The following is a 14,357-nucleotide window of genomic DNA, read 5'->3' as shown; positions in this document are numbered from 1 at the left end:
AGTTAAAGCAATGTCAAACTGCATTATTTCTGCAGCAGTGTAGATGAGGCCAGAAAGAGGAACAGCAACAAAACATTGCGATGAGAAGTCCTTTTATTTGAGTTTTAATCACTCCGTTCTCCCTCTCCCATCTGCACTTTTCAGTTTTGTAGCCATTAAGTTTGCTGAATCTTCATTGGGCTTTTCTCCTCTTAAAGATTATTTTGTTTTTCTGGAAAAATAAACTTTCTGTGGACGATGGGACTTTTAGGCTAACACTTTGGGAGAACTCTGGATTCAGAAATATTGTCCCCAGACAGCCATTGCCAGAGCAGACTAGATAATATTGGTCAGGATGAACAAAAGCTCTGACGGTATAATTCCTATGAATTCTAATAAGCACAGTTTTTTGTGGTTTTTTCAGGCTATGAGGCCATTCTAGAAGAGTTTATTCCTGACGTTTCGCCAGCAGCTGTGGCTGGCATCTTCAAAGAATGCTGGCATGGAAGAGAGTGGGGTATATATGCTAAGCACAATCAACCCTCCATATCCACAGATTCCTATCCATGGATTGAACTATCCATGGCTTGAAAATATTTATATATAGACATTCCAAAAAGCAAACCTCGGTTTTGGCATTTTATATAAGGGGCACCATTTTACTATGTCGTTGTATTTAATGGGACTTGAGCATCCATGGATTTAGATATCCACGGGGGTCATGGAACCAAACCCCAGTGGAAACCAAAGGCTCACTATATGAAAATGGTACATAATTTTTTAAAAAAAATTAAAAAGTGCTACATAAAACACCATAAATGATATTTTGATTATGACATGCCACAGTAGAATGTCAAAAAGTTTATTTTTTTTTAGGCTATAATTCCACGGCTGGGAGATTCTGAGAGTTTTAGTCCTCCCAAAAGTAACTTGTCCTCACTCTGTGCAGCGATCACAGAGACAAACGTGTTTGAAATAGTAGGACCAGAACGCTCTTCCTGTGTCTTGAAAGAAAAGACCCCTTTGTTCTGAGTAAAGAGTGTTTGCAAATAGCCCCTTTCCATTTGCCCTGGATATTATCGGGCACAAGGTCAGATAAAAGCCATTTTCTATTATTCTGTGGGTGCTGTGATTTATTCTCAGCTGCTCTAATCCTTCAGACTAATCAGACCAACTTGTGTTCTGCAAATCAAGGGCAAAAAAATCCCACCCTCACAAGCTGTTCCCTGCCTGATATTTCATGACTTCTCTTATCTAGTATTGCAGTTTATATATGTGTACATGTGTATAGCACTTTTGTTTTTGCTGCTGCTGTGTGCCTTCAAGTTGTTTCTGATTTATGGCAATCCTCTTCCACCAAATGGTGTTTTGTATTACAAGAGCTCCCTCTACTGAAATTCTGTATCTGAGAATAACAAATATAAACTGTTTTGTTGTTGTGCCTTCAAGTCATTTCCGACTTATGGTAACCCTATGACAAACCTATCATGGGGTTTTCTTAGCAAGATTTGATGAGAGGAGGTCTGCCATTGCCTTCCCCTGAGAGCATGTGACTTGCCCAAAGGTCACCATCTTTTAAAGTAGATTCCAGAAGAACTGAAAAGCATGTATCTTCTGATCCCTAGCAGCTGGCAGCTTCCATGTCAGTGGGATGGTCCACTCTAGGATTTTAGTCCGAACTGTAATGAAATTATCCAAGGAGATGAATCTGTTTGGGGGTAGGACTTGGCTTCTTGGGTTACTCCTTTAAAGTTTGGAATTAAAAACTCAAGAGTGGATTCAGTGCTTCACTGATATGGAACCCACCAGTCAGTGCCAGTTGGGCAGAGTTGGGTGAGGTGGGCATTTCCATGGTGGAGGCCCCTAATCTACCTGCAGAAAACTCTGTGGGCCAAATTGTTGTTGTTCTGTGCCATTCTAGACATTCATAGGGAGGAGTCAAGAGAGAATGGGCTATTCATCCAAAGGAGCCGATAACTTAAAACATGGAGGGTGCTTGATCCTGAGATAGGTTGACTATGTTTTCTGTTTCCTCAAGACAGGAAGCACTAATGAAAGTAAATCTCTACTGAAGGACGAAGCTGCTATTCCTTCTACTGGCAGACATTCAGAGGGATGTCACCGTGGGACTGAGCCTCTCAAAGGTTTTATGGGTCAGGATTTGTGCTCTCTTCTTCAGTCTCTCTTTGTGGTTGTGTCATCAATGGTAACAGCGTTAGAGAGAAAAAGAGTTTTGACCTGTTCCGTAAGTAGGGTTGTTGTTGTGTGCCTTCAAATCATTGGAGATTATCACATAGGGAAAATCAGAGGATTAAAAAGGCATTTTCCTAGGAAAGTTGTGCAATCGTGGCAAAGATTTTCAGACGATGTTGCAATTTAAGAGGATTTATCCCGGGAAGAACCAGAATTTCCCCATGAATAGTTTGTTGCTGGAACTTACCTGGTTCTTCCAGGATAAGTCCTCCTGAATCGCGATGTATGTGAAAATCTTCTCTGCAATCACACAACTTTTCCGGGAAAATGCCTTATTAATCCCATGATTTTCTCCCGTGTGATAGTTTCCATTTCCAACTTATGGCGACCCTAAGGCAATCCTGTCACAGGGTTTGGGGAGGTAAGCAAGGTACTTTGATAAGAGATGGCCTCTGAATACCGGGATTATCTAAGGCTGGAGCAGATGGGCAGGAAAAAGCAGCTTGATTTTTCCCAAACCGATTTAAAATCCTGTTGGCATCTTAGGGTTCTGCAAATTGGATATAGAAGTTTTTGTCCAATGCAAAATGTCTGCACTCATTTCAAGGGTGTGGAAGTGTTGCAGATGGTGCACAATGCTCATCAAGTTGCACCTTTTTTGTCCGGATTCAGTTGTGCAAGGTTGCCATGTAACACAAAGGGTGTCTCTGGGTTGCCCTTATTTTTAGATTGGGAGGTTGTTGTGATGAATGGTGATGTATATGTTTCTTCATAGGATGCCTTGAACATAGTTTTATCATCGAAAGGAGATGAATGGCTGCATCCGCACTGTGGACATTATCCAGTTTGACACCACTTTAACTCCATGGCTCAAAGATGTGGAATTCTGGGAATCGTAGTTTGTTGTGGCACTATAGCTCTCTGACAAAGAAGGCTGAATAGCTCACAAAACTACACTTCTCAGAATTCCATAGCAATGAACCATGGCAGTTAAAGTAGTGGCAACCTGGGTTATTTTTGCAGTGCAGATGCAGTGTAATTATGATATAATTAAATATATTCCTTTTCCCACTACTTCCGTTTCCTTTTTACTGAATGTCTCAAATGTGGCTTGTTCAGGTGTTTCATGCATTGCTGCCCCCTAATGGCAACTCACACTTGAATAAATGAAAGTAGGGAACATAAATGTGAAACCTGGCCTGCAATGCTTCCAGAGAAGGGTTTTATTGTATAATTATATTGCAATATTCATATAATTTTATGGGCAAGCCAGATGTCATCATCTTCCATTTGCAGTTCTTCCATACTTTCCCATCACTTGTTCTGATGTTTTTCCAGGTTAAAAAATGCAATTAAATCAAAAAGAAAAGGAAGAATAGAATAGCAGCACAGATGCAGTGCCTTTTGAGTGTTGCTGGAAAGTTACTTTTTAAAAATAATTGATGATTGCTCCAATAAACCAAAAGTTGTTAGTTACAATTAGAGTTACAAATTTAAAGAAAGAGAAGTTCCCCCACAATGCCATTAGGTGAGCACTGTTTTTAAAAAAATAATGGGACTGCCGCTCAGTCTCCTCCTGAGGAGAGGGCCATGAGGCGGAGGAGGATAGGGAAACACTTGCCCTGCAAGGCTCCTCCACTGCTTGGCTTTCTTCCAAGGAGAAGGATGGGTGAATGAGGAGGAGGAAGAGTGGCTAGTGCGTAACTGAGGCCCAAGACAGATTGGTCGAAAAGGGCATGGTGACGGCGATACTAGGGTTAGGGACCGCACACCAACTGCACAGCTCCTAACCCTAGTACTGAGTGGCGGCGTACTAATTGCGTTGCCCCGTGTACATGGGTGCCGCCATTGTGACATAAGTACTATGCAGCGTGTGCATGGTGCTGCATGGCACTTACGTCACGAGTGCGCCAGTGGCACACTCACAACATCACTCCAGCGCCTTAAAAAGAACCCAGAAAAGAATGGGTTCTTTTTACTCCAGAGGGAAGCTGTGTGGTTTGGTGGCTGCAGCTTCCCTCTGGGGGGAAACAGGCCGCCACCAGCCCAGACATTCCTAAAGGTACGTGCCGGGCCTGAGATGAGATCTTAACTGATTTCTCCTTGATCAAAACTCCATCAAGTTATTGACAGCTGAGAAGAATCCCTTATGGTAACCTTAGGGTTACCCTATCATATGGTTTAGAAATTTAGAATCATAGAATCCTAGAGTTGGAAGAGACCCCAAGGGCCATCCATTTCAACTCCATTCTGCCATGCACAAACACGCAACCAAAGCACCCTCAACAGATGGCCATCCAGCCTCTGTTTAAAAACCTCCAAAGAAGGAGACTCCACCACACACTGAGGCAGTATAATCCATTGATTGTTCTAGGACGTTTGCTCTTGCTTTCCTGCCTTTCTCTTCTCACTGTGCCTCATCCCACTGACACCGTCTCACACACTGAGATCCAGCATTTTAAAGGGACACTGATGTACGCCACAGCCCATTTCTGCCCAAAGACAGATGTTTGAAGAGCAGTAGTGTCACTCACCTTTAGGTGAACCTGGTGCGTTCCACACTCCCCACATCTCCTAGTGACGCCCCTAGGGAATATGTATGAATTATGAATCCCAAATGTGAGTTACAAATGAGTAACTCCAGGTGACGCATTTGTAATTCTCCAACAGGATTCCTGCTGGGTTTCAGTTGGATTCAATCTAACCAATTATTCAACTAAAACTGCCTTAATATTAAGGGAAGTGGTAAAGCATCCACCATCAATTAGAGCAACGTTATTGAATTCTACCCACCAATGATGCCTGCCAGATTTCTGTTTTTCTTGGCTGTCCTTTATGGCTATTATTTATTTATTTATTATTTATTTATTGGGGGTGGGCCTTTCCTTGTGCAGAGAATGCTACAAAGTTTGCATTTTCTAGCCAAGAGATTGCAGCAATCTACTGACGATCTCATTTACTCTATGCATTACAAACTGTGCATGCATTCAAAACCCCAGCATCAAGACACACGTAACAGCATTGCATCAGTATATAACTACTTGACACAATGACACAGCCTACAGCTTTGTGACACAGAGATGCAACCATAGTGGACTTTGCACTTGCCTTTCCATGAAACAGGGCATAAACCTGGATTTGAGAGCTTCAGGGTAGTCTGGCCACCAACATCCTTTGGCCAGGCTAAAAGAATCACCATTCCTATTTGGCTGTAGCCTAGACAAAAGAGAACCTTTCAAGCTAGAGAAAGAGAAAATTGAAATAGTTAAAGAGTTCCAATACCTCGAATCAAACATTGATCAGAATTGAGATTGCAATCAGGAAATAAGAAGAAGGTGGAAAAGAAGGGAAGAAGGGAATAGGAATGGGAAGGGCAGCTATGAAAAAACTAGACAAGATCCTAAAGAGTAAAGATAAACAGGTACGGTAAAGGTAGTCCCTTGACATGAATGTCTAAGTTGTAACCGACTGTAGGGTGCGGTGGTCATCTTGCAATCACAGTTGCAAGTACATTTCTATACCTCTTACCGATGTACTAAGCAATTTACAAAGTGTAAGCTAATTGCCACCAACAAGCTGGCTACTCATTTAGTGACCTATGGAAGGATGCCAGGCTGAGTCAATCTTGAGCCCTGGGTGGTGTTGAACTCACAACCTTGTGGTTTGTGAATGAGTGTCTGCAGTACATGCATTTAACCATTGCATCACCAGGGCTCTGTTACTAAGCTGAAGAGCCAGTGTTGCCCAAAGATGAATCTGGTGGTCATGTGGCCAGCATGACTGCACTGAAAGCTGTTACTGTCCCACTGAAGTCGTACCTATTTATCTACTTGCATTTCATGCTTTCAAACTGCTAGTTTGGCAGAAGCTGGGGTCCAAGCCATTGTATTCCCCATCACCACGTGTCTGTTGTGAAAGCTGGGCAGTGAAGAAAGCAGACATGAAGAAAATGAACTCATTTGAGACGTGATTCTGGAGAAGAGTGCTGGGGATACCATAGATAGCCAAAAGGACAAACAAATGGGTAGATATGAAGAAATCAGACAAGAATAAACTCATTTGAGATGTGATGCTGGAGGATTAAAAAGACAGACATATGGGTACTTGAGCAGATAAAGCCAGAAATCTCCCTGGAAGCCAAGATGATCAAGCTGAGGCGTTTATACTTTGGCCACATCATGAGAAGTGGCCACATTGTCTGATGACTCATTTAAAAGACACTAATGTGAGGAAAGGTGGAGGATAGTAAAAAGAAAAGTAGACTGCATGTCAGATGGATAGACTTAATCAGGGAGGTCACGAGGCTGAATTTGCAGGACCTAAGCAGCACAAATTCTTGGAGAAGTCTCATGCACAGGGTCCATGAACCGTAGTCAACTCATGGGCAGTTGTAGGTTTTTTGGGCTATGAAGCTGTGTTCTAGAATAGTTTCTAGAAGAGCCTCATAGCCCGAAAAACCCACGAAAAACTATGGATGCCAGCTGTGAAAGCCTTTGACTTCACAAACAACAACAAACTTGGCTGCAGCAATGGTGGAGAAGGAAGGAAGGAAGAAAGGCAGACAGACATCCTTCTCTACCAATCCTTGCATTGGCACAGTGTCACCTTTTAGAGCTTTTCTGGGAAAGGATTGGCTTAATCACTTCTGGATATCCTATGACAAATGCAAGTTAATCAGTACCAGCTGGGACAATATTTCCCAAGCACTTTTCCAATAGACATCTCTCACACATCCATGCCAGCTTTGCTTTCTCTTGGCCATGGCTTTATCAGGGTTATCCTGAAATTCTATGGAGGATCCGTGAATGAATTTCACTTGCCTCAGTCTGAAGGAGTGGGCAAGATGAGATCCTTTGGGTTTAGCTCACCATCTGAAGCCTTTGTTATCTTGGCTTGTTTTGGCTTAAGTAGATAGACAGGTGATATGATAACCCAGTTTAAATATCTGAAGGGATGCCATATTGAGGATGGCGTAAGCTTTTTTTCTGCTGCTCTAGAAAGTAGGTCCCAGAACAATGGATGCAAGCTCCAGGAAAAGAGATTCCACCTCAACATTAGGAGGAACTTCCTGACAGAAAGAGCTGTTCAACAGTAGAACACACTCCTTTGGAGAGTGGTGGAATCTCCTTTGGAGGTCTTTAAGCAGAGGTCATCTGTTGGGGATGCTTTGATTGAGAGTTACTGCATGGCAGGGAGTTGGGCTGGATGGCTCTTGGGATCTCTTCCAACTCTATGATTCTGTGATTCTTTAACAGAAAAGTTGGTACCAGAGGCAGAAATAACATAGAAAGAATAGAGGTGGTTTCCTACATCACAAAAAAGCTGAGTAGCTTCAACATGTTTCAGCAGACTTTTTATTCAGAATTAAAGATGTGCACAAATGAATTTTTTTAAAAAACACATGTCAGGTAAATGTTGCACAGGTAAAAAAAACACTTTGAACCTTCTAGAAATCAAGGCTTCTTCCAAAACACACCCAGAGATGATTATTTTTCTTTTTACTTTTTTATGATTTCCATTTTGCTAGCCAGGTTTATAAATCTATCATTTTTTAAAGTGTCAGGGGGCTTAAAGTGATTTCTTTTTAATTCTGAGACATATTTATTTAATTAATTTCTATGCTGCCTTTTTCCCAGAAAGAGACCCACGTACAAATGTCAGAACAAAAAATTCCCTTTTTCTTTTCTTTTCTTTCTCTCTTTCTTTCTAGCCTTCTTTATTTGGCAACTCTATCATTGTCTTTCTATAGCTGGCAAGGTCTGTCTAGTCTGGAACAAATATATTAAAGCTATCTTTTGAAAAGTTATGTATACACTAAGTTTGAACCTTAACTTCACAGAGACAGGAAAAAAGTAACAGTAAAGAAACTGAAGGAAAACCGAGCATATTTTGCAGCTGGTTCACAAACCTCCCAGCCCACATTGATGCACCCCAAATTCAGAACCTCTGGTTTATACTTTTACCTGAACCCTAAACTTGTCTTAACTACAATGTCTTGCAACAAACCAACTTCTTAAACTATGGTTTGAAGTCAGTTTGCCCTCTGCTGTATTGTTCAGACAATACAACATGCTGTGGTTAATCTAAAGCTTTGAGACTTCTTAGGGCAACGCCAGTGAAGGAAAGTGTGTGTAGGAACACATCCCTTTCTGTTTTTCTCTCACATTCTTTCTCCTTCTTCATTCTCTGTCCTTTTGGACCTTTAACCCTGTATCCATCAGATATGCTTGCTCCTGCCTACTTTTAACTAGTCATTATCACTGTTTTGTTTTATGTGTCTTCCACACTAGCTCTTATTTTATCTGAAAACTTCTGATTACTGAAATATTGTGACTGCCCTTCAGTTATTCAGATAAATGAGGTTGGAACCTAGCCCCTGGCCCATTCATTCACAGACACAATTTAATCAGTTTGCAAAGTGCGAGGGATGCATCCCTGCCAGTCCTGCAAATACACGAAGCATTGTTATTACTTATGTGCGAAATGTCAATTTGTAAACTCATCGGCTGTTCCTGAACCATTTTGCGTCCTTAAAAAGAGTCAAGATGACCTCAAACTTAGGTGCCTGCTGAAGATGGCTCTGGGATTGGTCTGAATCCACTCAAGATAAAAAAACCTGTTATTTATTAATAGGTCTCTTCATTCCTTCAACAACCCTTTGGTTTTTTATCAGTAAAATAATTATACTTAACAGACGTACCTGGTTGTTGTGAAGATAATTTGAGACTAAGGGCGCAAGTAGGCAGAAACAGCTGGGATAAGTAGTTTTGGCAAATACATATCACCCACATCCATTAGTAATAACACAACTTAGTGTTTCCATAGAACTTTTCCAAGTGTGTAAATCCTTTGTCACATCCATGGAGCACTTGAAGACAGGAATCTTAACTTCTTAAATACCGTATATACTCGACTATAAGTCAACCTCATGTATAAGTTGAGGGTAAGTTTTAGGGGCAAAATTATGGATTTTGATATGACCCGTGGAAAGGTCGAGGGTAAGACTTAGGGGCTTATAGCAAAGGAGCTAAAGGATGAAGCAAAGCAAAACAATGTCAAAGAATGTACAAAATTCCAGCAGACATAACTCTTTGTGCTCAGTCTTAAGGCTGGAAGGATGAGAGAGTAGAGCGAGTCAGTGCTTCCAGGACAGATTATACTCTTGCTTTTCACCAGGGGATAGTTTCTTCTTTTAAATAAGAGTTAAGGTACAGTACTTACATTGACCCAAGGATAAGTCAACTAGGTTTTTTGAGTCAATTTTTTGACCTAAATTTCTAGACTTATACATGAGTATATACAGTAATGTGCTTGAGCTGTGTGGTGGTAAATGAAATCTGTTTATATTTTATTAATGAGTTACTTTGATATATTACCTTTCATCCTGCTCAAGGTGGTACATATGGCTCTGCTTCCCCACTTTGTCCTGACAACAACCCTGTGAGGTAGGTCAGGCAAAGAGCAAGCAACTGGCCCACGGTCACTCAGTGTCTGTCATGGCTACAGTGAGGACTTGAACCTATATCTCTCAAGTCCCAGTGCAACAATCTAATCACTTCACCTCCCCGCCACTCCTTTTTTTTGTTCCTACCAGACATACTAGTGAGTAGAAAAGTCAGACATGGATAGAATTATGAAATAATTCATAAGTTATGCTTAATGTGCCCAAACAAGCCAGGACTGCAAGCCAACATTTAACCAGGATTTTGTATTGGGTTATAAATCCTCATTTGTTTAGGCACATTAAGCCACAATCCCAGGAATGCTAACCTGTTCATTCTTCTCACTCCCCCTGTATGTTGCTTTTCCATAGAAAAGCTTTTCACAAAGTATCTTACAGTAATATCAGAAAAAAGGAACATGACACAAAACAACGGAACTTCCAGATAATTCACTCTCAATTACAATTCAGAAGTTAAATAATCACAGAATAGGTTAAACATTGTATAGAAATAGAGATATGCTAAGATTAAACAACTCATTAATAAGTCTCAGTACGGTCTACTCAAGAAAGATAGAGTATGAGCCTGAGTTGGGAAAGAACAGGATTCTTCCCTAGCCAATCCTACTGTAGTCCTGTATGCCTGCCTACCACACGCAAGGTAAATAGCAGCTGTCTCCAGAATCCATTACTGAGCATGTATGAATGGCAAAACAAGGGTGAGCAGAAAATCTGGCTACTCCTAGCATTATTTTTTAAAGCACAGATCTGTAGTTTTACCCAAATCTATAGGTTATGTGAAGGCTAGTATTATGCACCCCTGCAGACCCCAAGCTGTATTTTGGGATCCTCATATTTTGATATTTCATATCTGGAGATAGCCTATTTTTGAGAGATCAATGACCTTTCAGGAACACTAAAGGTCAAATTCCCAGAAAAAAGGGGGGATAATTTCCTCCAGGAATGTGTACATACAGGTAAACAAAACCATCAAATCTAAGTGCTTCTTCCACATTTCCTCTCGAGATCTGAGACAAAGGATGTCTTTGCACCTAAAGCAATAAGCCAATCTCTCTCTCTGCCTCCCCTCTGTTGTGATCTCAGCCAAACATCTAAATCCACCCATCTCAGGGATATCCCGATCCAGTCATTGCTTTTGTTAAAACCATCAACCAGTTCAGAATCCCATTGTCTATTACTGGAACAAGTCATTCAGCCTTTGTTACCTGGCCAGACAGCCCCTCGCCTAGGGCTAGTTTTAAGGTATAAAGATTGTTTCAGAACCTAAAGAGCCTTGGTGGTGCAGTGGTTAAATGTTGGTACTACAACCACTCACACAGCTTATGAGTTCGATCCCAGGGAGGGCTCCAGGATCCACTCAGCCTTCCATCCTTTCATAGGTGGGTAAAATGAGTACATTAACCACTTAGGGAGTGTTAGTTCACTGACAGGCAGTATAGAAACGTACTTGCTATTGTTATTGCCAACCTCTACACATTCAGTCAGCATATACATCTGCACTCTGTGTATGTTCTATGTTGCCCTCAGACCTCCCAGTCTGAGTCACTCCAACTTCTCACAGGCTTCTCTTCAGACAAGTAATTACAACCCTTCCTCTGACCCTAAAACTCTGCTATCCCCTTTCCATATTTCCATTTCGGTTAGCTCTGTATGCTGTGTTTGTTTGGGATCGCTTTCTTATATGTGTGACTGCACTCTGCATATTTTTCTAAAATAAAAACCTTAATTCACCCAGAACCTGGAGTTCTCCCAGTTAGTACTGGTATATATTAGTGAACAACGATCCAAAATTTACTCAAGCTAATTTCCCCAGCATTTGATGTGCCACTGACAGCTGGCGGGGAGCCCCAGTCCCCCATACCTGTTCTTTCGGCAACACTGGTGAAAACAGCATCCCTAAATGTAGCTGGGAAGAAGCCTCCAAGCAGTCTCTAGAAAGTTCAGTATTTAAATTTTATTTATGGCTTAGCTGTTTCACATTATACAGTTATGGCACTATATTCCACTTCAAGTACCATGGTTGCATCCTGGGATTTGTGGTTTAGGGAAGCACCAGAGTTCTCTGGCTAAATATTTGAAATAACCCCCATAACTGCTAATCCCAGGATTCCAAAGGCTGCAGAAATGGTGGCAAAACTGGGATCATAGTGCTACAGTTCTGTAGTGTGAAAGGGCCCCTAGTCTGGTTAATTTCACATGTGTGTGTATTTATTTTGAATAAAACATGTTTGGAAAGATATTGAACTGCCCTTCTTTTTTGTGATGTAGGGACTTATCCCCATTCTTTCCATGGAGTTTATCACACTGGGGCTAATTTCGGCATTAAAGAAAGATTAAAGTGCATTTAGAGCATCCTGCAAATAAAGCAAAAATGGTGAGTAATTGCGTGAATGATTATCACACACAGTTGCAGAAATAAAGCAATATTGGAAATGCATTGTCACTGAAATCCCAAAAGTAAAAAGATGTGCGTTAATGCTTCTTTGTGACCACTTTAATGGCAGGTTTTGTTCAATGACATGTGAAATCATTTTGCGTAATTGCGTGATTTTTCTAGGATATTCATGGGATAAACTCCTGTTCTCCTTCGTGTAATAAACTCCCATGTTATTTCTGCGTTTGGTACCACATTTTTTGTTAAAGAAGTAATTCCCAGGAATACATCTCCTTGGTTGAATCTGCACTGCAGAAACAATGTTTGATACCCCTTTAACTGCCATGGCTCAATGCTCTGGAATTCTGGGATTTGTAGTTTGGTGAGATATTTTGCATGGCATAGTGGTTTGAATGCTGGACTATGACTCTGGAGACCAGGTTTTGAATCCCCACTGAACAGTGAAACCCACCGGTTGACCTTGGGCAAGTCACACTCTCTCGACCTCAGAGGATGACAAAGGCATCTTGAGAAACTGCCAAGAAAATCCTGTGATAGCTTCACTTTAGGGTTGCCATAATTTGGAAATGACTCAAAAAACACAGAACAGCAACAACAAGAAGACGTATTTAGACTTCTCTGTCAGAGAGCTTTGGTGCCACAACAAATTACATACAGATCCCAGGGTTCCACAGCATGGAGCTATAGCATTTAAAGTGGTGCCAAGCTGCATTAATTCTGCAGTGCAGACTCAGTCCTTGGTTAACTGAGGTATATCTGTATTATCTATGCTAGAATAGTCCATGAGATAAGAGGTGATTCTTCAAATACAGATGACACAAGACAGCATTGCTCCACAAAAAATGGTGATGCAATTTATATGATCATGCATTCTCCTTGACCTTTGATGCATTGTGTAAAAAGAAATGGCTCAATGACACTATGTTGAATCTGAAAAGCTGATCAGTTAAATTTGTGATCGAGAAACTTCTGGGGGGGGGGGGGGGGGAGGAGAATCCCTGTCTGTGTCTGCACTGCAGAAATAATTCATTTTGACACCACTTTTAACTGCCATGGTTAAGTGCTATGGAATTCTGGGAATTGTAGCTTTATGAGACATATAGCCCTCTCTGTCAGAGAGCTCTGATGCCACAACAAACCACGGTTCCCAAAATCCCATAGTATTGAGCCATGGCAGTTAAAGTGGTGTCAAACTGGATTAGTTCTGCAGTGCCAATAAAGGCCCTCTCAATTTTTAAGGCTGCAGTCCAACAGTTGTTTGGGGATAAGTTCTTGATACTTAAACTGTTTGATAGATGTATACACAACACCTGAGGACAGGGGAACTTCAAGGAAGAGGGAAAGTGAAGATCCAACAGCAGAACATATCTGCACTACAGAGTTATATCACATTCATACCACTGTAAATGTCAGGGCTCTATCCTATGGATTCCTGGGATTAATAGTGGGATTAATAGTCTGGTGAGGTACTTATTATTATTATTATTATTATTACTATTACTATTACTATTACTATTATTATATTTGTATATATCCTGCCCTTCCCCCAAGGCTGGGACTCAGGGAAGCTTAATACATTAAAAACACCATACAGTTAAAAACATACAAAAATGGTATATTAAAATAGAATTAAATTGCTTCAATAATTAAAACAAATTCACTGCTAAAATCAAGTTTAAAAAGATTAACATGCTTAATAAACATTATAACAGCACCCCGTCACACGCTTTAAAAACTTTACCTAGACTTTTCTACTAGAGGGCCGTACAGGCCACAGGGAATTCCTGATCAAGGATTCCATAGGACTAGCTAAAGTGGTATGAAACCAATCTACCTGTTGTAGTGCAGATAGGTGGGATACTTCCCTCCCCCTCAAAAGGCAGATGTTTAGTTGGGGAATTCTCCCAAATAGCAGTGACAACTATGGAAGCTGTTAGAGAGTCATGTAGTTTTCTGTAGGAGCTTGCTTAGCCAGAATTAGGAGGTACCCTCAGGACGAAACTACATGTTGATTTAAATACACTATGGGGGGGGGGGGCAGGGGCGGAAGAAAAGAATTAAAACACAATTCAGATCTGTTGGTTTCAGGTGATGCAGCAGTCCAGTGCAAATCGTCACTCACCACCTACTTTTTTCTGATCTACTGTATATTGCATCTAACCACCCTATGCTTTTTAGAATCATAAAATCCTAGAGTTGAAAGAGACCCCAAGGGCCATACAGTCCAACCCCTGCCATGCAGGAACTCAAAATTAAAGCACCACCGAGAGATGCCCATCCAGTCTGTTTAAAGACCTCCAAGGAGGGAGACCCCACCACACTTTGAGG

Source organism: Sceloporus undulatus, chromosome 1 (genome assembly GCF_019175285.1).
Source record: "Sceloporus undulatus isolate JIND9_A2432 ecotype Alabama chromosome 1, SceUnd_v1.1, whole genome shotgun sequence".
Classification (NCBI taxonomy): domain Eukaryota; kingdom Metazoa; phylum Chordata; class Lepidosauria; order Squamata; family Phrynosomatidae; genus Sceloporus; species Sceloporus undulatus.
Note: the sequence above shows the minus strand (reverse complement) of the source record.